The sequence below is a fragment of the Amblyomma mixtum genome, unplaced genomic scaffold, assembly GCF_055824585.1.
Source record: "Amblyomma mixtum isolate Tamu unplaced genomic scaffold, ASM5582458v1 scaffold_17, whole genome shotgun sequence".
NCBI lineage: Eukaryota > Metazoa > Arthropoda > Arachnida > Ixodida > Ixodidae > Amblyomma > Amblyomma mixtum.
This window is the reverse complement of record NW_028317706.1, coordinates 1,475,824-1,500,212: the sequence shown is the minus strand read 5'-3', so window position 1 is coordinate 1,500,212 and position 24,389 is coordinate 1,475,824. Positions and strand designations below refer to the sequence as shown.

The 24,389-nt window shown below is 48.8% G+C and overlaps 1 long non-coding RNA gene across 1 annotated transcript in view; it reads left to right on the top strand.

Moving 5' to 3' along the window:
* Positions 1 to 13,559: 13,559 nt before the first annotated feature.
* Positions 13,560 to 24,389, top strand: part of LOC149324782 (uncharacterized) — a 46,584-nt gene continuing 35,754 nt past the window's right edge. Inside the window, exon 1 of the long non-coding RNA XR_016286700.1 lies at positions 13,560 to 13,659. This is a non-coding gene — a long non-coding RNA (uncharacterized LOC149324782). The remainder of the gene's footprint in view (positions 13,660 to 24,389) is intronic.

Sequence of the window (24,389 nt, the reverse complement as noted above, 5' to 3'; positions counted from 1 at the left end):
AATATTAGAAAGACAAACATTCAGACACTTCATAGTGTTCAAGCGCGAGCTCTACAAATCTGCCTTGGACTACCTAAATGTGCCTCAACAGCAGGCACAATTTTTGTCGCTGGGGGGCATCCCGTTACTTCATACATTGCTGTTGAAACCATGAGAACACACATTCGGCACCTCACGCGAGTTTCGAGTCATCTTGAAGCTCTTCCAATGCTCAGACCGCATACTGCATTGGCAAAAGTAATTCAACCTCATCGTGCCTATCTTCCTTCGCAGTTCACTCATGCTTCAAGACCATGCCCACCCATATGTAGTCTCTATGAACCTCGGGTACGCCTCTCTATTCCGGGAATTACTAAGAAATCTGGTGTATCATTGCCTGCTCTCAAACAACTGACACTGCATCATCTGCATTTTAACCATAAACACCGCATACATGTCTACACAGATGGCTCAGTGACTTCAACAGGCTCTGCTAGGTCTGTGGTGATACCAGCCAGGTCTATTTTAATGAAGGTGAGGAATACCTATCTCACCTCTTCAACTGGTGACAATGCAAGCAACATGGCTGGCAGGTACTCCGGCATGCAGGCGCAATTGAAAAAAATCAACCCTCAAGCTAATTTTATCCCTTGCGCTGCCCACTCACTAAACCTGGTCGGGGCACATGCTGTAGATCATGGTGTGCAAGCCATTAGTTTTTTCGGGTTTGTACAGCGTGTATATGTTTTCTTTGCTGCATCTACTCATCGCTGGGCTGTGCTCAAGACCCACCTGAAACAAAACGCGACAGCGGTAATCCCAAAGCAAGTCTCAGACACGCGGTGGTCAGCTCTAGCAGATGCAACAAGGGCTCTCGTGGCCGGCTCTAAAGAAATCATAGCCCCCTTGATGCAACTATCCGAAGGTCAAGATGAGAGAGGAGGAACGAAGCACAAGGCAAAGTGCTTGCTGAAGGCAACGACAACGTTGGAAACTGCACTGATGGCCGAGTTTTGGGATAGAGTTTTGCAACATTTCGACGCCACCAGCAAGGCACTTCAAAGCCCAACGCTCTCATTGAATGCTGCTATCAGCCTGATGAAATCATTGTGTGAAGGAAGCATCAAACAATGCTACATACAAGGCAAGCACCCAGAGAAAACCAAAACAGTCGACATGACACGACAGCGCTGAATGTACAAGCACACCAGAGCTAACTTCAGCTAAATTTCGCTGAGAGACTTTCTTCGTCATGATCGACAACCTCCTGCATGCGCTCACAGCTCGCTTGAGTGCTTACACCGAAGTCTGCTCGCAATTTGCTGTTATTGTGGATTGAAAGAGCTTTTCCCCAGCACAGCGGCGGCCTAAGGCAATGGGCCTCGTCACAAAGTATCCTTCTGATCTGGCCGGCACATTTCCCGATGAGCGTGAGCAGTTTATTTAATTTGCGAGCAACGAAGGCTGTTCTTCTGCAACAGACATGCCGAAACTTCTAATTTGAGAAAAGTTTGAAGGTTCCTTTCCGGATGTTCACGTCGCTATTAGACTTTTTTTGTGCTTGATGGTTACGAACTGCACAGGCGAACGATCATTCAGCAAGCTAGAACTCATCAAGAACAGGCTTTGATCAACGATGACTGACAGCCGCCTGAGCGATTTGTCGCTCCTAAGCGTGGAGCCGGAGATTCTGAGGCGGGTCAAAGTTGAACATATGATCAACAAACTCTCCCTGCAAAAGGCCCGAAAACGCTTGTAGAACTTGCAGGATGTGGGTTAACATCCGTGCCTTTCCGCCCTCTCTGTATCTATCTATCGCCCATTACCCGAAAAAAATGGCTCGTCAAAGTAGCCAACAGAAAAAGGTGTTGCGGGTACAAATGTGACTAGTTTTTATCACATCTGCTTGCGCTAGCGCACGCATGTGCGCCAGTCATGGGCTCCAGCAGTCGGGAGCGTGCCCCTGTCGGATGCACGATGACGCATTCGCCTTCTTACGTATAGAGTGCACTAAAAATAGCCGCGTTGCATCAAGCGGCACGAGAAAGGCAGATGCGGAACAGGCACAGAGGCGGCCATAGCCCGGGAAGGTCAGGGGCTCTTTCGCGGGGAGAGTACTACTGACTGAGGGAGTGCTTGCCCGATTGCGTCATACATAAGTGTGTGCTCGGGCGCTTATGCCCAATTTCTTTATGCCTATTCGAACGGGTTACCATTGCCTAGCCTAGGTGCTTCATTTTTCGAACTCGCGCAGGCGCGGGCGTTTATGTTGTGCTTTGTTTTACGTTGCCATAATAAAGGCACCTTTTTTGTTGAACTTGCGTTGTTTGTCGGGTCATTCGCCATTCCCGAACCCCTTTGGATCAAAAGGCATGGATTCCAGCATTTAATAAAGACAATAGTTCACTGTTCTCTGTAGCTGCATCCACAATTCACTTCGGCAAGCCCAGCAATGATACGTATTTTGCAAGAAGAGTGTGTTTTCAGCATGGTTTAAGCGAACAAGCTGTCAACATGCATACACAATTCACTGAAAGTTTGGTAGGAGCTGTGGAAAATTGAAGGGAGTATAGGCTGCACCTCTCACTTATTACATTTTATAGCACCTCAGAAATGTAATTAGGCACCACTGTACAGTGTACTAGTGCAGGTGTCTGATAACACAAGGTCACTGAAGCAGCCACAACCAAGCAACACTGCTGAACACGCCGCTCTGCTGCCAAGTTTCGCTTCACACGGGTGTACCAGTGGCAACGGTAGGCAATCGCCGTTGTCATTGTACAGTATGTTGCGACGAATGTCACTTCATGCTGTTACACTTCAGGTAAGATCAAATGCACTTTTTTTGCCCACATACAACATTTTCTTTTTAATTGTTTACATGTTTTCAATGTGTTATGTGCCATTAGTGAGACTTTGGCCCAGAAATTTGCTCAAACAAGATTTTTTGTTTTTCTATCGCTTTCCCTTGTTTGATGAGAACATTATAAATAGAGGATCTCATGCTACTTAGCCCAGCCACATACCGCATTAACATTTCTTTCTTATTCGGGCCAGTGTTTGACTCGATAACACAGGTCATAAACGCGAGCAGGGCCGCAGGAAAAGAAAAAAAAGATTGTCACTTCTGTAGGCACCCATCAGTTGTAAAAGTGCTCATACTGAACAAGGGTCATGCCTGTGGAACAAGGGTCCTCAAGTTGCTGCGGAACCCTGTGTCCCGACTTCACACCTTCCTACCTAACATGGACAAAAATACCCAAATGCTATTTGTAACAATTGGATGAACAGTGAAATATTCTGCTATCAGTAGCCATACTATTAATCAGTCCCAAAATAAAGTGGGCAAAGGGAAGAGGGCAGAGAAAGGAGACTGATCTCGGGAACCAAAAAAGTACTCCAAGGAGCCCATTTTCAAAAACCCGCTTTGAAAGGAGTCCGAGTCTAGCTTGTTTATATGGCACACTGTATGCTTATGAATCCAGTGCAGATTTGCGCAGGCCTAAATCTTCCATTCATTGTGAACCTGGCAAGGAACTGCACACACACATTGGTGTTTCCCCAACTTCTCTCTCTGCAAATCATGTAGCCGAAAGTGCTCAGAATAACTTTTCAAACAACAGCGTACCATAAATGCAGAGGTGCCAAATTACACACTCCACAATAAGAGTAAATACATTGCGGGCATGCTTTCAAAAATTCAAACTTTTTAAAACTTAACCAGGAGCACGCTCTGAACCGGTGGAAACAGCGAAAGTATGCATTACGCCATACCAATCTCAGCTCATTGTGGTAATGAGGTCAAGGTAGAATCCAGCTGGTGGAAGGATCTGCAAATAAGGAAAGGCGCACGCTGCAGATCAGAGTAATGCTACAAACACGGCCAGTTTGCACAGATGAATTCAACAAACTCACTCCCAGAATTGAGTAAAGCAAGTGAGGGCTCCTGCTGCAGCAGAAAAACAAAGTAACGACATTGGTAGCTGCTGGTTGATACACACATGAATTAATTGTTTCGTAAATGCACAAGATGTGTATTTCCAAAACAATTACAACAAAACGAAACAGTGTAGTGGGTTCACGGATACGGTAAGTGCTGTATATGCTGCTTGCATGGATGAACTGCACTGGAAAGTGGTTATAGCAGCTGCTGTGAAGTCCACACAGTGGCCGCTAGCTCTCCTCCAAAAGCCATGCTGGCTCGGCGTCATATTTGGTTTGTCTGAATAACCTCTCAGTGCCCTTGGCAGTGGCTTAAAGGCACACACTGCCTGTTACTTATGAATGCATTAATTTTTTTCTGGAAATCTTTCCCATAGCTTCCTCGAATGCATTGGAGCACACGTACAGAACAAGTGTTGGGAAACTATGGTAGGGACAGGCATACCAAGTGTTTAGACAAACTCAAAGAACTGTACCAATGCAGTTATTTCGGTTGTAAAACGATAAATATTTCCATGGGCATCGACCTAGTGCTAGCTGAAGGCTAATGAAGTCACGTATTGCTTGCGGCATCCGTCGCCTTACACGAGTTACTTGGCAGTGACGGGCCTGAGCGGATAAGCACAATGAATGCATTGCTGCAGTCTCATGCTGTACAGAAGGTTCGTGGCACTCCGAGGTACGCCAGTTATTTTTTTCACACTGAGCCAGCTCATATTTAAACTTAGGCTCCCCGCTGGCCAGCAACCCCTTCTTTCGCTCTTCGGAAGTATCACAAGGAAGCTGATCTCCTGCATTGCAGCACGGCGTGAAAAAGGAAGGAAAACATACAACTGGTCCGCACAGGTAAACGCCACCTACCTGTCGGGAATCCCGATGCTTTCATAGTGCAAGTCACGTACCCCATCTGCTGAAGCTGCGAGGAAGGCAGCAAAATCCCACAGTCCAGCGCGTTTACGCTGGCACACACAGAAATAGCAGCTGCGGCCAAATTGTACAGAGGCCATGAGCGAAGGAGATGAATCTTGAAAAAGACAAACCTTCGAATTAGAGGCAACCGACTATCGATAGGAGCACAGTAGCAAACATGCAACAGTCCTTTCAAGCGCGAAAAAACTACCTCATCGACGCCACTCCGCGGTCTCCTCGCGCGCCTTCACTCGCACGATGTCGCGAAATTTACATCAGAAGACGCTGCATTAATAATCGAGACCGTCACACACTTGCGCAGTCGTGCAGCAGCTCTTTCAACAAGCCACAAGGCGGTGACAGAGCGACGACGAACACTTTTTAATTGGCATGTTCGGTTGCTTCCGAAACTTAATTAGCTTACTCCCAAACTTGGACAAATGGCTTTGTTGCGAAGCAAGCTGTTGGAGCTTGCCACAACGATAATAAAATCTGATGGCCTGAAGCGTTTTCAGAACACTGTTGCACGTACTTTCTAGCTTAGAAATGCGTCCCTGCTTCATAATAAAGTAGCTATATTATTCGCTTCTTTTTTTTTTAGATTTTCGTCGCCGCAGATATCGAAGGTATAGGAATCCTCAAGAAATAAAGCATTCGCACCTGAGTTTTTATACGTAGGGTGTATTGCTTCACAGACTCCTTAACGCGCATAACATATGCGCATGGTCCAGAAAGTTTGCTCGCCCTTCTAAAACTAATTGAACACGGGAAAAACTTACTGAACACGTAGCAAAGTAAGCAGTAATCGGCATATGGTTCTTCGAGTGAATACTTATTTCGCCACGGCACCAGCGATTGGCCCGCTCAAAAAAATTACCTTCTCTATTACGTTGTTCAAGTATGCGTCTATATATATTCACGCCCGACCGGAGAGTTGATAAATGCACGAAATCGGCTTCTAATTTTGATCAGAGACAACAAAGGCTGTGGTCCTTATCTTAATTTAAACGCAAATCACCTCGAGAGATTTGTCAAAAATCAGCGCAGAAAGCGAAAGCTGCGCACTGATCCGCGTGCTGACACATGATACCTCGCATGGCGTTTTGTGTTACTAAAACGTTGGGACGGAGTAAAAAAAATAGAAAAGCGAAAATCTGGAACGCACCTAGTTCTGGCACGCATCGTAGTGTCTTTTCACAGTGGAGAGGGTAGCGCAACACTGCATCGGCATTTTATTTTCCAAACGAAGCGCAGCCGCTTTAACCCAACGCTAGGCAGCGGTTTCGTTTTCTGTACCGTGCCAACATGGAGGACTTAGTTCTCGGAGCGCCGAGAGATGGCGCTGCGCATTTCGCATCCTTCCGTCCGATTACGATAACATCTGTTATGTACAGGCTGGCAATGCAGGCGGTGAAATTAAAAATGCAGTCATGGGTAGAAGGGAATAGGATACTCGGAGAACTTCAGAATGGGTTCAGAAGGGGTAGGCGGTTAGATGATAGCCTGTTCGTGCTTACCCAATGCATAGAAATAGCTATAGCGGAAAATAGACCTCTGTTTATGCATACGATAACGTGAACAGGGAACTCCTGTGGAGCATATTGAAAGATTTAGGTATTGGTGATGAGGTAATTGATTTTCTACAGGAAATCTACCGAGATAATGAAGTTGAAATTACATGGGAAGGGAAAAAAAGTACCACAACTGTGGGGGTGCACAAAGGATTAAGCCAAGGTTGTATCACCGCTGCTGTTCATGCTTTACGTGATAAATATGGAAAGAAGGCTAGAAGAAAGTAATCTGGGTTATAATCTATCGTACAGATTAGACGGAAATGTAGTTGAGCAGCGACTCCCGGGTTTAATGTATGCGGACGATATTGTACTGTTAGCAGATAGCCAGGAAGATTTACAAACTTTGGTTAATTGCTGTGGAGACGAAGGAGACGCTCTAGGATTCAGTTTTAGCGCAACTAAATCAGGTGTGATGATTTTTAACGATACAACTGATCAGGTGCTTACAATACAAGGCCACGAAATACCCAAAGTGGCCGAATACAAATACCTCGGGATATGGCTAAACGAAGGGCAGATATACGGAAAAGCATGAACAGGCTCTTAGGGCAAAAGGACGAAGAGACGCCGGGATAATGAAACATAGGGCATTATGGGGGTACAACAAATATGAAGTACTAAGAGGTATTTGGAAAGGAATAATGGTGCCGGGACTTACTTTCGGCAATGCGGTTCTGTGCTTAAGGGCAGAAGTTCAGTCGAGATTAGACGTAAATCAGAGAGCTGTTGGAAGATTAGCACTATAGGTGCCCACGGCAAAACCACAAACGAGGCAGTAAGGGGATATGGGCTGGGCATCGTTCGAGGCACGGGAAGCTAAGAGTAAAATACTATATGAAGAGAAATTGGACGATAATAGATGGGCAGCTAAGGTATTTAAATATTTATACAGAAAGAACGTTGACTCAGTGGCGGAAAAGAACTAGAAAACTAACCAGTAAGTATGCCGGTCATGAGGACGGAGAAAGAAAGAGCATTAAACGACAGGTTAAAAACACGGAAGTTAAAAATTGGATGAATTCAATGGAAAAGAAACATAGTGTAGAACTATATCGATTCTGGAAAAGGCAGATCAGGAAAGAATTTTTCTTTGATAACTCAAGAGGCAGTGCCCTACTTTTTGAAGCTAGATCAGGGTGTCTTAGAACGCGCAGCTACAAAAAGAAATTTAACGAAGAAGATGACACATGTGCAGTGTGTGGTAGATCTGTGGAAACAATTGAACACCTCATAATCAAATGTGATGGTATCCATCCGGATGTCGATGCAGGCACACTCTTTCTGAGACCCTAGGGTTTAAAGATAACAATGGTCATGTAAATAAATCTGCAGTGGAAGTCAGCAAAAAGCGATTGGAGGATTGGTGGCTGAAAAGCAGAGATGTGGCATAAGGTTAGAATTGTAGGAAACCGTAGGCAAAGGTGATGGAGAATCTTAATGAGAATTGCCAACACCGGGCTTCTTCGATTATCCGCCTCTGGCAGCCCGCGGGTTGCTTGCGGGCTGCCCGAGCGCGCTCGATTTTCTCGGGTTGCTCCGCCCACTTCCGGTGGCTGCCCGGAACGCGTTCGTTTTTCTCTGGCTGGGCGGTTTCGGGCTGCCAGCCGGCGGCCAGACTCGCCAGGACGATTTTGTGCTGGCAGCGCTCGGGCAGCTAGCAGACGACAGAGAGGTGTTTGGTAGCGGGAAGCTCGCGCGGCCATTTTTATAAGGACTAGAAGGACCGCGGTTCTTCATGCAATGTTTTGCGCGATGCAGGCGCTTGTTTCGACTAGGCCACGGTGCATATCGACTGTGTCGCTGCAATGACACCTTTTGCGGTAGTTCTCGCTGTTTATTGATATGTTTTGCGTGCGTATGCGCAATCATATTTCGATCGTCTCACCATCTCGAAAGCACAATTGCTCGCTTCATATTACGATCGCATACTTCTGATTCACAAAATATTTCGGCTGTTAACTTCGTGCGCCCGGCTGATATTGCGATGGTGTTCGAGACCTTTCACGAGAGCAGCCGGATTCCAGTTCCGAGTACGCGTTCAGACGCGCGCATAGATGCATGTGCTGACCGTGTTTTACGAAGTGTTGGTTGAGCGCGATACGGGAGCGTATGGTCTTCATTGCGTTTGGCGCAGTGCAAAAGTGGATATCCTTTGAAAAACGCTTGACTGAAACATGTCCTTTATTAAAAGCCCACACGAGCACATTGCTCGAGACATCTCTGCGGGCATATGGCCACACAGAATTGTCGCGCCGACCAAGTGCTGATTCTGTTGTCACCAACTGTTGAGCAGCTTCATGCTCGGGCCTTCTGCCACATATGCTCAAAATATCTGAGAAGTACCGCAGGCATGCACCTCCTCGCGTTTGGCCCATTAAAAAAAAATAGATAAAAATGAGCTCTAGCGCTGATCGTCATGCAAACACACGCGGAACGTGAGGAGCCGACACGCAGGGCTTTATTGTAGCGCCTTTCATTTCAGTGCCAGTTCTCTGCTATAAAGCTGTATTATCACAGAAACGATACGCAGCTAAATTTACACAGTGCACCCGCTTCTTCTAGGTGGACGTTCAACAAACTGATATGCGCAAATTTTGCCGAGATTAGGCGTTCTTTGCCCGAAGCAAAAGCCGGCGGCCGACAGAGTACAGTTGAACGAACGTATCCCGATTCTTTTCTGCTTACAGCTTACAGGAAGCAGGTTACGAGCGTAGAAATCGCAACGACCACAGCAGAGTCCACCAGCTGGGTCGATCGTCGGCGGTCATACCAGTCATATATACTTACTGCGTAGTAAGCAAACACGCAATAATCCGAGAGTACGGCTTGTCGTTTGATAAACAACGCACGGGCAGTTTTTCCGTTCTATGTGGTGTCGACTGAAACACGTTAGATTGCGATTGCTCATCGCATGCTTTTGAGGATTTCTTGAAGCTTAGACTGCACCGAAGGCACACGCTCGCGTTGTCGTTGCCGATGTATACGAGTGCGAGCTTGATCAGCTGCATGTTCTGCAGTCTGCGGCACGCAGCCCTCAATAACTGCAAGTCGTTGTTTTCGATACCAAGCAGCCTATTTCTACCGTACGCGTGAATGAGACGCAGAACGCGAAGCTAGAAGCTGCATTCGATTCAGCCGTGGTTCTCTGCACCACCGGAACCGGTTCACGGTGCGCTGCACCAAAGCGCTCGATTCACAGCGCCCCCTGCACCACCATCCGCGATTGATTTTGGTGCAGTCGTGGTGCCGCTTCGGTGCAAAGAACCGCGGCACCGTCAGAGACGGAGGTGCAGGATAGTGGTGCACGTGTTTGACGGCGTAAGCAGACGACGCGCGCAGCCGACGTTTTGTTTGTTAACATCAATGGCCAACTAAAGGAAGTTTTTCCCGTTTCTCGCGACAGCCTGAACAGCCTCTTGAATTCGAAGCTGAAATACCTAGCTACTACGCTTTCGTAATAGTTGGGGCTTCTGTTGCGGTCTGTCCGCACTGTGTTGCTGCAAAAGAAAGCACCACGTCGGCTTCCGCATCTTCGCTGTCTGACGACTCAGAAAATTCCATACAAGTGGATTCGGCGATGTCGTAGTCCATGACTCCACGAGGCACGAAAAACAGACGCGACGCACCGCAACACAACACACCAGGACGGACGAGAACCGGACAGCAGATGACAAGGCCTGTGCGTGCACGCGCTCGATTGAAAATCTCCGCACCAGTGATTTGTGACGCTGCTGACGCGCTGCACCTGCACCAAGAAACTGGAATTGCACCGCGCCGGCACCAACGGAACTTTTTCAGAATTAGTGCAGAGAACCAGTTCTGAATCGAACAGACCTAGAGAGAGCATCTGCCCTCCGTGATCCGCGACTTGCTTGCCGCCGAGATTGCCGACCGTCTGGTTCCGGTGGCCGCCAGCCCACGTGACCATGATGCGTTTTCCTGTCAGAGACGAACTTGCGGGTCGCCAGCGGGCTGCCCGAGCCCGGTTAATCGAAGAAGCCCACAGTAAACAAAAAAAATAATAAATAAAGAAAAGCTGAGCATGGTGGCAATTGCCACCACCCCGTTTCAAAGGAGGCACTCCTACCCATCCATCCATCCATCCATCCATCCATCCATCCATCCATCCATCCATCCATCCATCCATCCATCCATCCATCCATCCATCCATCCATCCATCCATCCATCCATCCATCCATCCATCCATCCATCCATCCATCCATCCATCCATCCATCCATCCATCCATCCATCCATCCATCCATCCATCCATCCATCCATCCATCCATCCATCCATCCATCCATCCATCCATCCATCCATCCATCCATCCATCCATCCATCCATCCATCCATCCATCCATCCATCCATCCATCCATCCATCCATCCATCCATCCATCCATCCATCCATCCATCCATCCATCCATCCATCCATCCATCCATCCATCCATCCATCCATCCATCCATCCATCCATCCATCCATCCATCCATCCATCCATCCATCCATCCATCCATCCATCCATCCATCCATCCATCCATCCATCCATCCATCCATCCATCCATCCATCCATCCATCCATCCATCCATCCATCCATCCATCCATCCATCCATCCATCCATCCATCCATCCATCCATCCATCCATCCATCCATCCATCCATCCATCCATCCATCCATCCATCCATCCATCCATCCATCCATCCATCCATCCATCCATCCATCCATCCATCCATCCATCCATCCATCCATCCATCCATCCATCCATCCATCCATCCATCCATCCATCCATCCATCCATCCATCCATCCATCCATCCATCCATCCATCCATCCATCCATCCATCCATCCATCCATCCATCCATCCATCCATCCATCCATCCATCCATCCATCCATCCATCCATCCATCCATCCATCCATCCATCCATCCATCCATCCATCCATCCATCCATCCATCCATCCATCCATCCATCCATCCATCCATCCATCCATCCATCCATCCATCCATCCATCCATCCATCCATCCATCCATCCATCCATCCATCCATCCATCCATCCATCCATCCATCCATCCATCCATCCATCCATCCATCCATCCATCCATCCATCCATCCATCCATCCATCCATCCATCCATCCATCCATCCATCCATCCATCCATCCATCCATCCATCCATCCATCCATCCATCCATCCATCCATCCATCCATCCATCCATCCATCCATCCATCCATCCATCCATCCATCCATCCATCCATCCATCCATCCATCCATCCATCCATCCATCCATCCATCCATCCATCCATCCATCCATCCATCCATCCATCCATCCATCCATCCATCCATCCATCCATCCATCCATCCATCCATCCATCCATCCATCCATCCATCCATCCATCCATCCATCCATCCATCCATCCATCCATCCATCCATCCATCCATCCATCCATCCATCCATCCATCCATCCATCCATCCATCCATCCATCCATCCATCCATCCATCCATCCATCCATCCATCCATCCATCCATCCATCCATCCATCCATCCATCCATCCATCCATCCATCCATCCATCCATCCATCCATCCATCCATCCATCCATCCATCCATCCATCCATCCATCCATCCATCCATCCATCCATCCATCCATCCATCCATCCATCCATCCATCCATCCATCCATCCATCCATCCATCCATCCATCCATCCATCCATCCATCCATCCATCCATCCATCCATCCATCCATCCATCCATCCATCCATCCATCCATCCATCCATCCATCCATCCATCCATCCATCCATCCATCCATCCATCCATCCATCCATCCATCCATCCATCCATCCATCCATCCATCCATCCATCCATCCATCCATCCATCCATCCATCCATCCATCCATCCATCCATCCATCCATCCATCCATCCATCCATCCATCCATCCATCCATCCATCCATCCATCCATCCATCCATCCATCCATCCATCCATCCATCCATCCATCCATCCATCCATCCATCCATCCATCCATCCATCCATCCATCCATCCATCCATCCATCCATCCATCCATCCATCCATCCATCCATCCATCCATCCATCCATCCATCCATCCATCCATCCATCCATCCATCCATCCATCCATCCATCCATCCATCCATCCATCCATCCATCCATCCATCCATCCATCCATCCATCCATCCATCCATCCATCCATCCATCCATCCATCCATCCATCCATCCATCCATCCATCCATCCATCCATCCATCCATCCATCCATCCATCCATCCATCCATCCATCCATCCATCCATCCATCCATCCATCCATCCATCCATCCATCCATCCATCCATCCATCCATCCATCCATCCATCCATCCATCCATCCATCCATCCATCCATCCATCCATCCATCCATCCATCCATCCATCCATCCATCCATCCATCCATCCATCCATCCATCCATCCATCCATCCATCCATCCATCCATCCATCCATCCATCCATCCATCCATCCATCCATCCATCCATCCATCCATCCATCCATCCATCCATCCATCCATCCATCCATCCATCCATCCATCCATCCATCCATCCATCCATCCATCCATCCATCCATCCATCCATCCATCCATCCATCCATCCATCCATCCATCCATCCATCCATCCATCCATCCATCCATCCATCCATCCATCCATCCATCCATCCATCCATCCATCCATCCATCCATCCATCCATCCATCCATCCATCCATCCATCCATCCATCCATCCATCCATCCATCCATCCATCCATCCATCCATCCATCCATCCATCCATCCATCCATCCATCCATCCATCCATCCATCCATCCATCCATCCATCCATCCATCCATCCATCCATCCATCCATCCATCCATCCATCCATCCATCCATCCATCCATCCATCCATCCATCCATCCATCCATCCATCCATCCATCCATCCATCCATCCATCCATCCATCCATCCATCCATCCATCCATCCATCCATCCATCCATCCATCCATCCATCCATCCATCCATCCATCCATCCATCCATCCATCCATCCATCCATCCATCCATCCATCCATCCATCCATCCATCCATCCATCCATCGTCTATTTCTTTATAACTTGTCACGTGGCTATGACGTACTTTTTTGCGTGGCAGCCATGGTGGCAGCAGCGAGCTGGGACCGCTACCTATCCTTTGCCTCGCGTGTGGCAGGATCCCTTTCCTTACGCCGCTGTTGCGTTGGACACAAAAGCCTTATAGGTGAGACTCATCTGTTTCATCCTGAGTTCTACTCAAAAGCACAGTGCACCTAGACAGGAAAGAATATGCGCTGAGTATGCTTTTATATCTTTTGTCAGCCTAGCCCCAATGTAACTCTTGGTCGTGTAAAAGACGCATGATTACCAGCTTGTGCATGCGCCCGAAAAAAAAAATGGCGGGGGCTTAGCTTTGTTTAACCTGGTTGGTTGCGAAAGCAAAAGCGCAGCGCCTCCAACTGAAGGAACGCAGTGCGCCGCGTCTACAGGTCAGGCGTGGCTATCGGCCGCCGCTGCGCGACGACTGAAAGCGTCTTGGAACGCAGTGCGCCGCGTCTACAGGTCACGCGTGGCTACCGGCCGCCGCTGCGCGACGACTGAAAGCGTCTTGGAACGCAGTGCGCCGCGTCTACAGGTCACGCGTGGCTACCGGCCGCCGCTGCGCGACGACTGAAAGCGTCATGGAACGCAGTGCGCCGCGTCTACAGGTCACGCGTGGCTACCGGCCGCCGCTGCGAGACGACTGAAAGCGTCTTGGAACACAGTGCGCCGCGTCTACAGGTCACGCGTGGCTACCGGCCGCCGCTGCGCGACGACTGAAAGCGTCTTGGAACGCAGTGCGCCGCGTCTACAGGTCACGCGTGGCTACCGGCCGCCGCTGCGCGACGATTGAAAGCGTCATGGAACGCAGTGCGCCGCGTCTAAGGTCACGCGTGGCTACCGGCCGCCGCTGCGAGACGACTGAAAGCGTCTTGGAACGCAGTGCGCCGCGTCTACAGGTCACGCCTGGCTACCGGCCGCCGCTGCGCGACGACTCAAAGCGTCTTCGGTAATTTGTTTTATATTTTGTTTTTGATGTTGTTGTGACTGAGAGAAAGAAAACAATCTACAGCTGGTATTTTTTTATTTATTTATTTCAAAATACTGCAGGCCAGCGTTGGCCCAAGCAGGAGGGGCATAAGAAAACACAAATTGCAACACCACGTGAAAACATTTCATGTGACACACAGCAAAAATGGAAAGAGAAATACATGCTTAAAATTGAATACAGGAGAGTCACTTCCTTTTTACTGAAGCAAAAATGTTTTTAGCGCCTGTTCTACGTCAGGAGAGTTAAAAATCGATTCAGGGAGTGCGTTCCAGTCTGCTATTGTTTGAGGGAAGAAACTGTGCTTAAATGAGTTTGTTTTAGCGAAAAGAGGCTGTAAGGAGTGCTCCCTAGTATGGCATGTCCTTCGAGCAGTGGAATGCTTGATGAATGAAGGGGGAGAAATGTTAAGCTTACCTGAGAAATACGGTTAAGTTTTCTGCGTGTACGAAGCAACGGAATGCTATTGTCTTTCATGAGCTGTGTTGGGTAGTCAGACCTATATTTATGACGTATGACTGTATGACGTCACAGCGGCAGTAGCGCCACAGGTGTGCGTCGCGCCACAGGTGCGCGGCGTGGCGTAACTGCAGCCGGGCTATCTGAAGGAGCGAGTTGGTCACCCATATTCACTCCGCTAAAGGTCAAACGTAACTGCAGCTGGGTCACGCGAAGGCTTGAAAGTGCGAGTAGTATTGCTTTTGCAATAAAAAAAAATTCAGGGGGTCACTTTGTTGACCTAAAGTGCGGTGAGGCGAAAGCCTTAAGCGCAGTGTTGCTGCTTGTGTCACTGATGTGTGGTTAATATCATCAGCTTCGCCTCTAAGAGTGGAATGAGACAGAGTCTTGCAACACTGCCAGGGAGTCCACAGAACGCCATCGCCCATTCAGCTCTACGCTTGGCTCGATGGTAAATTGGTTTAAAGGAAATGTATCGGCTCTTTCCTCCTTGGCCTTGCATAACCCTCCTTGCAGCTGCGCCCCTCCTCCTCCGCTCTAAGAGTGTGTTCGTCGTATTGTCCCATTTTTGTTTATTTACTGGATGTTTCTATTGCACTGATCTGTGCACCTCGTTTGAATTATTCGCAGCGGCGACTTGGGTTTCCCCGCGTTGAACTTACCCTGATAGCGCGAAACTGTTACCAGGCTCAGCAATTGCTGGATAAGTGTTGTATTCGGCATTCGAGGGAAAAGGCAAGAAATTAGCTTATGTTCTGAGCGCATGCAGCGCGAATTAAACAAACTAGATGCACCATCAGTATTCTCTCTGTAGACTTTTTCAGAGCTGGATTCATTCCTCTTAGGACAGTGGCAAGCAGTAGGTCAACTGCACACATATTTCCCCCTGGTGCAAAGTAAGGAGTGCAAACATTATAAGAAAACTCAAGTTGCCATTACGAATAATTCAAACAAGGTGCACAAATCAGTGCGATAGAAGCATCCAGTAGACAAACGAAAAGGGGAGAATACGAGGGACACACCACGATATGAGGAACAGGAGGAACAGCGAGCGGGAGGAACAATACGAGGAACAGTGCCGGAGGGTTATGCAGCGCCAACGGGGAAAGAGCCAATGTATCTGTCTCATATCTCGGTGGACACCTGACCATTGCCATAACGGGAAGGGAGGAAGATGGCAGTGAACGAAGACACCGTATTAGCTAGACGTGCGTTTGTTCATTCCAAACCATCGAGCTGGCTTGGCGGAGTGGTTAGCGTGCTCGGCTCGCACTTCGGAGACCTTGGTTCGATTCCCCTACTCGACCAATTTCCTTCCCTTCTCGGTTTTAGTTTTAGGCATCCATCCGAAATGCGGACACATTTGCTAACACGTCTTGGGCATGACAGTATGAGGCATTAAAAACTCTTGAAAACTGTCCACTTTAACTAACCGTTTATGTGACGAGTTTTGTACGCGTTCCCATTTTTTGTTGCCCCGCTGATAGGAAAGTGTGTAGAGTACTGACCTGATGGTTCATTTTACAATAAGTGCAATTTTACAACGCAGTGCCAAAGTGCGCTAACTGTGAAGGGGACCACCCCGCGTATTCCAGGTCATGCCCATCCTGGAAGAAAGAAAAGAGATAATAAAAATCAAAACCAAAGAAAACATAACATTCCAGGAAGCACGTAAAAGATTTGCACAAGCCCAAGGAACGTTTTTGTTCACAGCAAAAACAAATTTCGCCGATGTGGTGCGACGGGACGGGGCATCACAGTAGGCTTCGGCACCTGCCCAGGCCACACGCAGTGAGCCTGAGGCAGGGCCATCCGCGCCCCGGGCAGACGCAGCGAATGCTGCCCTGCCACTCTCGAAAAAGGGCTCGCCGGCCTTTGGGTCGGCCGCCTGCAAGGCTTCTCCCAGTCGGGAGAAGCCTCCACTCATTGCAACCATGGGTTCTCCACGGCGCTCCAGAGCCTCCAGTGAGGCGATGGACGCAACTCCGAGCTCGCCTCCTCCGCAGTGGCGGCAGAGCTCTCGTGACCGCAAAAAGGGAAAAATCCCAATAGCTGGCCCTAAAGAAGTAGGTACCCAAGTTTCCAAAATACATCCCCAAAGATATCATAATGGCATTCCTAATGCACTGGAATTGTAGGGGATTATTTAATAACTTAAATGATATCTTAGCCACATTCTCACCTGTGGCCTTGTGTGTATAAGAAACTAACTTGGGTCCCAAACACTCAAAGATACTCAAAAAACGTAAAGTCTTCCGCCGCGACCGAGAGATGGCAAGCCGGCTCTCAGGTGGCGTTGCCGTCATGGTAAAAAATGATGTCCCACCTCCTGAACTTAGACTAAAAACTAAATTCGAAGCTGTAGCTGCCACATTGCTCACACACAAAAAAATAACAGTCTGTTGTATATATCTTGATCCTCACATAGCAGTAACAATACAAGAACTAGAAGATCTTGTAGAGCAGCTACCAGAGCCGTATCTGGTAGTTGGCGATTTTAACGCACATTCATCCTTCTGGGGGAGTGAAAAAACGGACAGGCGAGGTCAGATTATAAGGGATTGTATTCTGAGCAATAATATTTGCCTTTTAAATTCCGGTAAAACCACATTCTGCTCCCAATCCACTGGATTTGTCTTTTGCCTCCCCTCTGTTTTTAGCGATTTTGAATGGGATGTTATTGACCATCCACATGGCAGTGATCACCTCCTCATAATAATCAGTTTAATATCCACACCACAACTCATCCCAACAAAACCGCGATGTTGGTAGCTTCCTTTAGCCGACTGGCAACTTCTTAGAGCAGAAGCCACATTAGAGAAAATAGTTTTAGAAAATCTTGACATCAATGAGATGAATGAAAAATTCACGAATTGTATCTTAGCTGCCGCACATTTAGCTATTCCTCAATCCTGTGGAATAGTAAATCAAAATCACAAATACTGGTACACAAAAGAATGTAAAGATGCAAAAAAGAAACAAAACAAAGTCTGGGGCATCTTTCGGAGATATCCAACGCATGGAAATTTCATAAACTTTAAAAAGGCGAGAGCAAAAGCTCGCTATATCCGTCGCAGTGCGGAGAAGGCATCATGGCAAGCTTATGTCTCCTCTATAAACAGCTCAACGACATCAAAACAAATGTGGGAGCAGGTGCGGAAATTCACAGGAAATTTTACTCCTTTTACATTTCCAATGCTAACAACACCCGGTACTCAAACAACATTAGAGGACCAGGCCAACATATTGGGTGAGCATTTTTGCACAGTTTCAAGCTCATCCAACTACACACACACACATTCCAAAAGCACAAAACAATAGTAGAAAAACAAAAACTTCCCTTTGGAACATGCGTACATGAAGACTACAATCAGCTTATTACAATGCAGGAACTAAACACAGTACTAACATCTGGTAAAAAGACAGCACCAGGCCTAGACAATATACATTATGCCATGCTTGCCCACCTCTCTGAGACTGCCATAGAGGCTCTCCTAAAATTTTTCAATAAAATATGGATGAGTGGAGAAATCCCCCAAGCATGGAAAGAAGCAATCATAGTACCCTTCCTAAAACCTGGCAAACCACCAACTAGTCCCACCAGTTACAGGCCAATAGCACTCACTAGCTGTATAGCAAAATCATTCGAAAGCATTCTAAACATCAGACTAACCTTCATACTTCAGTCCCGGTAACTTTTAGATATGCACCAATGCGGGTTTAAAAAGACATGTTCCACAACCGATCACCTCGTTCGCTTTGAGAACACAGTCCGGGAAGCGCCCATCCACAACCAACACTGTATCGGTGTCTTCTTCGACCTGGAAAAGGCTTACGGTATCCTCCGTGACCTAGCGGACCTAGGTATCTGTGATTAACTGTGAGGAGCTCACAGTTAATCATATTTTAATTTCTTGTTCACATCTTGAAAAACTTAGAAAAAAATTTTTACTGTATTTTACAATGAACACATTCCATTTCATCCCGCATCGTTTTTAGGCAAGCAAACACTCGTCGAGTTTTCGCTTGTTTGTAAGTTTCTAAAGAAAGCTAATGTTTTAAATCTAATATAATATAACATCTATACACTTAATATAACATCATGTAACCTTGTGTTTGGCGCATGATAGCCATAGTTGCTTATGCGCCATAAAACCCCATATAACTAACTAACAATAAGACAGAAGCCAAGGGCACAGGGGATTTTTTTAAATTTATTTATTTTGTGGTGTTGATCAATTTAGAATATTACGGAATATGTTATCGCTTAAAGCTAATTAATTAGAAAAGCAGAAGAAAAAACAACCGCATGCGCCGGTGGGATCCGAACCCACAACCTCCGAATTACGCGTCCGGTGCTCTACCTCTGAGCTACGGCGACGGCTGTCAAACCTTCTGCTTTCGGGGGTATTTATGTTTACTAGTAACCTAACCTTGAGAGTGTTCATCAGCGCCACCCGCGTTCATAAGCGGCGGACGTAGAACGTCCTGAGTTACCGCCGGTGTGACGTAGAACGTCATCGAACGGAGAGGGTGGAATTCGGAGGGTGGAATTCTGCTGTCACCCAGTTTAAAGCTATCAAAATTTTGCTATGCTGGCTTTTTTGTAGGCACTATTAAGAGTGGAGCAGGGAAGATGAAAACATTAGCGTCATGAGCTAAATAGTGGTTTCGAAAGAAGTGGCAATGCTCTGGGAAAGCCAGTATCGTCAAACACAGCGACCCAGAGAGGAGAGATTGCATGAAAAGTGGGACAGGTGGAGTGTACCCATGGTCCTAAGAAACTAAAGCAGAACTGGATACCACTTCTCTGCTGCTTCACGGATATGTACACCAACGTAACGCATGTTGACTCTGACCACGAACACTACAATAACACAGTCCGGCCGGTCCCATCCGTGACCCAATATTACAACCATTCAAGACATTTGAGTGACTTCAGTGCAGGGGCAGATTCATGGGTGCAACTGGGGAGGGGGGTACTTATAACCATGTATTCCTTGGATATTTTTCATCTAAGAAATGAGGTTCAACATGGCTCTCTTCTTTAATGTTTTCCAGCTGGAATCCTTTCCTTTTAATCAATTTGTCCTAATTTCTTCCTGGTGAGCAATACCATATATCCTAAACAAGGTTTCTCAAAGACACCTGAAAAACAACAAAGTCTTCAGTGGACGCTGTATATTTAACATATTAAGTCAGGGTATTCTGTTTCTGCTGCAAGCCCTTTGACAGGTGGTGGTGGTGGTGAAAAACTTTAATCAAAGAGAGCTTGAGGGTTAAAAAAAAAAAACCCTGCTGCATGGTCGGTATCCTTAGTCCGGGACACCGCATGACGAGGCCCCGTCTCGCGCCCGCTTGACCAGAGCCCTTTGGGACTCCAGTGTGGAGCAGTTGAGGAGGGCAGTCTCCCATGCCTCTCGGGTGGGGGTGGGGGAGGGGGGAAGGTGAGGATTCTGAGTACATGCCCACACCATGTGAAAGATATCGCAGATCTCTCCACAGTGCGGGCAGCGCCCATCTGTGTTCGGATCGAAGTGTTTTGCTATTGCAGGACAGAGAAGGGTTCCTGTCTGCAGGCGCCGCAGAGTTCGCTCCTCCGCCTTACTCAGCCCCTTGGCAGGTGCTGGGTAGAGACGGTGGCTGTCGCAATAATAAATTAGGATTTCGCGGAACCGCAGAAGCGGTTTATGAGCTTCTGAGCCATGAGAGCTAGGATGAGGAGCCCGGTGTGTGAGCGCTCGGGCGGCCGCATCAGCGGCCTCATTGCCTCGTAGACCCTGGTGGCCAGGAGCCCAGATCACTTTTGTGCGAGTTGGATCGGCGAGAGCACGTCTTAGAATTTGCAAGGCAAGAGGTGATATTTCGCCTGCAAGATAATGTTCACAGGCCCGGCGAGAGTCTGTGATAACCGTTTTCGATTTTGGATCGGCGGCAGCGAGAGCTATTGCGACTTCCTCCGCTCGTGTTGAATTTGGGGCCCGAAAAGATAGCCCATCGACATTCATTCCCCGGTGGACTACGGCAGCCGTGAAGAATCCCGCGGGCGACGGCCCTGTGATGTCAACGTAATAGACGCCCTCTTTATAGCCATATTGCCTCTCAAGCGTGCGAACCCGCGCTTGTCGTCTGCCTTCATGTGAAGCCATGTCCATGTTACGCGGGAGCGGAGCGACCAAGAGCATGTGGCGCCACAGCACCGGGATGTTCTCCGTCCCCTCTGGTATGCATGTGTGTTGGATGTGTAAGCGGTTTAGCAGGCGGCGCCCAGGCACCGTCTGCGATAGCCGCGTATATTGGTTCACGAGGTGGGCCTCCCGCAACTCCTGATAGGAGTTTACCACTCCCAACGCCTTCAGTTTGGCGTTGGAGGTAGCCACCGGGAGGTCCAGTGCTCGCTTTGTTGCCTTCCTGATGATGGCGTCAATGCGCTCGTCTTGTTGTTTGGTGGTGCGTAGGTACGGCACGGCGTAGAGGATCCGGCTGGTCACGAAGGCATAGGCGAGCCGTAGCGCGTCCCTGCCCCGCAGACCACCCCGCTTGTTGGAAACACGGCGGATCATGCGCCCTACCTGTTCACCTATGCTCTTGAGTTTCGCTATAGTAGAGTCCGGCCTAAGTTTGTTATTGATGAACAGACCCAGGATCCGGAGCTCCGCCACTTCTCTGATGGGACCGCCCGACAGAGATATGTGTAGAGACGTGCTGTCCTTGTGGTTTGTCCTGACGTGTAGAAGCTCTGATTTGGCGGGAGCACATTGGAGACCACAGTCGGCAGCATATGCTTCGACTATGGAGGCGGCCTGCTGAAGGCGGTCCTCCATCTCCCCAAGGCTCCCCTCGGTGGTGCAGATTGTAATGTCGTCGGCGTAGAGTGCGTATTTTATGCCATCCACCTGAGCCAGTCGGCCGGGCAGGTGCATCATGGCGATGTTGAAAAGGAGCGGTGATAACACCGCCCCCTGTGGTGTACCTCGTGTACCCATAGAGTACGGGCCGTATTCCTCGTCCTCGATCCGGAGGAGTGCCTGACGCGCAGAGAGGAAGTCTCTGACATAGGCGAAGACCTTCGCCCCGCAGTTAGTGGTGTTCAAGTTAGAGAGTATGGTGCCATGTTTAACATTGTCAAACGCCCCCTTAAGATCGAGGGCGAGAATGGCCTTGTCGTTTTGTTGCATGGCTGTGGGTCGTATTATGTCCCTGTGTAGTTGGAGTAGGACATCCTGTGCAGACATGTGCGGGCGGAACCCGAACATAGTGTCGGCAAAGAGGCCCTTACCCTCCATGTATGGAGAGAGGCGATCCCGAACCATCGTCTCCATGAGCTTTCCCACACACGAGGTTAATGAGATGGGTCTCAAGTTGTCCGTAGTCACGGCTTTACCTGCTTTGGGAATGAACGTTACAAGCGATGTTTTCCATTCGAGTGGGAGCGGACACCCATCCCAGATCTGATTTATGTATTGTAGCAAATGGAGGTATGCAGAGTCGGAGAGGTTCACCAACAGTTTCACTGTTATGTGATCCCGACCCGGTGCCCCACCTCGGCGCATTTTAGCCAGGGCCGCCTTAAGGTCATGCAACTCAAAAGGGGCGTCTAAATCCTGATTTGGCTTGCCGGAGTACGTGTACTCGGGCCCAACTGGGTCATTTGTGCGGCAGAGATACCTGTCGCACAAAGTGTCCGCAAGTTGCGACGTCGTACCTTGGTACCCGTGCAGAGCCCGCCGGAGCTGTTTTTGCGTCTCCCCTTTCGTTTGAGAAGGGTCGATGAGGCTGCGCAAGAGACGCCAAGTCCCCTTCGAGCTCATCTGACGCGCTGCCGAGTTGCAGCGTTCTATCCAATTGGTGTCTGTGAGCTGGGCGGCATATGCCGCAGCCTGCTCCGTAAGTTGTGTAATACGAGCTCTAAGCTTACGATTCGTCTTGTGTTTCTTCCATCGTTTTGTTAAGCTCCGGCGCGCCTCCCACAGATGCAGGAGGTGATTGTCCACTGCGGGGATCTCATCGGTAGTGTGAAGTGTTTGCGTGTGTTGTTTCTGTATGTTGGTGACCTGTGTTGCCCACTCCGCATAGCCGTCGGAGAATAGTACCGGAGGGACGTCCTGAGTTCTAAATCGGTGCCAATTGGTTATTTTCGCCTGGCCCCATTTTTTACGGGCTGCATTCGCCAAAAGCGTGATGCGGAGAAGGCAGTGGTCGCTGCCCAGGGTATCCCCCAGGTTCTCCCATGTGGCGTTTGTAGTGTTCCTAACCAGAGATAAGTCAGGACACGTGTCACGGGTGACCGAGTTGCCCACACGTGTGGGGCAAGATGGATCCGTGAGCAACGTAAGACGAAGGATGGAGATGAGCTCCGCCAGCTTGCGTCAACTGGCTTTCTCGAAGTGATAGCCCCAGTGTAGACTGGGTGCGTTGAAATCCCCAATGATCACCAGGGGTTCATTGTCAGCCGATTTGAGAGCACGATAGAAAATTTCGCTGAAAGTAACACGCGGCTTATGCGGGGGGCAATACACATTAAGCACATGTATTGACGGGTTGCGGCGCTTGAGAGGCAGAACCCTCACCATGGTGTATTCCTGCTCAGTGTCCAGATCAAGATCGACCTGAATCGCGGTGTATGCTTTATGCACCAGGATGCAGGTCGAGGGGCCCCCCTGAAACGAGCTATACCCAGAGAATTTAGCATCATTGCCGGGCTCTTGCAAACCAAGAAGCGCCGGCATGTCACCAAGGGACTGCAGGTAGAGCTGGAGATGTGACCGTTTTTTCCAGGCTCTGAAACCCCTGCAGTTCCATTGAATGATTTCGAATTGGTCTAATTTTTTAGCTTTCTGAGAAGGTTTGCCAGCCATACTGATGTTCTTATTTTACTGTGCTGGGTAGCCACTCGGTTCGGGGGCCGGCGCAGCCCCAGGTAGGGGCTGCGTCAACGCCGCGGCTATCGGGCCGGAACCGCTTTCTTCCGCTGCCTGTCGAGGAGCTATTTTACGTTTTAGCTGCGGGGAGTCGCAGGAGAGAGAATTTTGTATTTGGGAGCTGACCCAGGGCTGCACCGCCTTAAGGACAGAGTCAGTCACCTGGGCCGCAATGTCGGGAAGCATTGCAGCAAATGCGGCCTTGAACATGTCCTGAAAGGACTCGCAGACCGCAATCATAATTTGGTTCGGGAGCGCTGCCACCCGCTCCTCCAACTGCTCGGCTTTATGCTCCAGGGCCTCAAAGCGGCGGGCGTCCGCGGGGGCCGAATCGACCACCGTGTCCGCGGTTTGCCGCGAGACGCTAGTTAGGCAAGATGACACTGAGGATCCGTCATCACTATCCTCGGGCTCAGCGTTCTGCATGGGCTCAGACTGCCCGGCCTGCTTAGCTTCTAATTCTTGAATTTTTCGGGCGAGAATTTG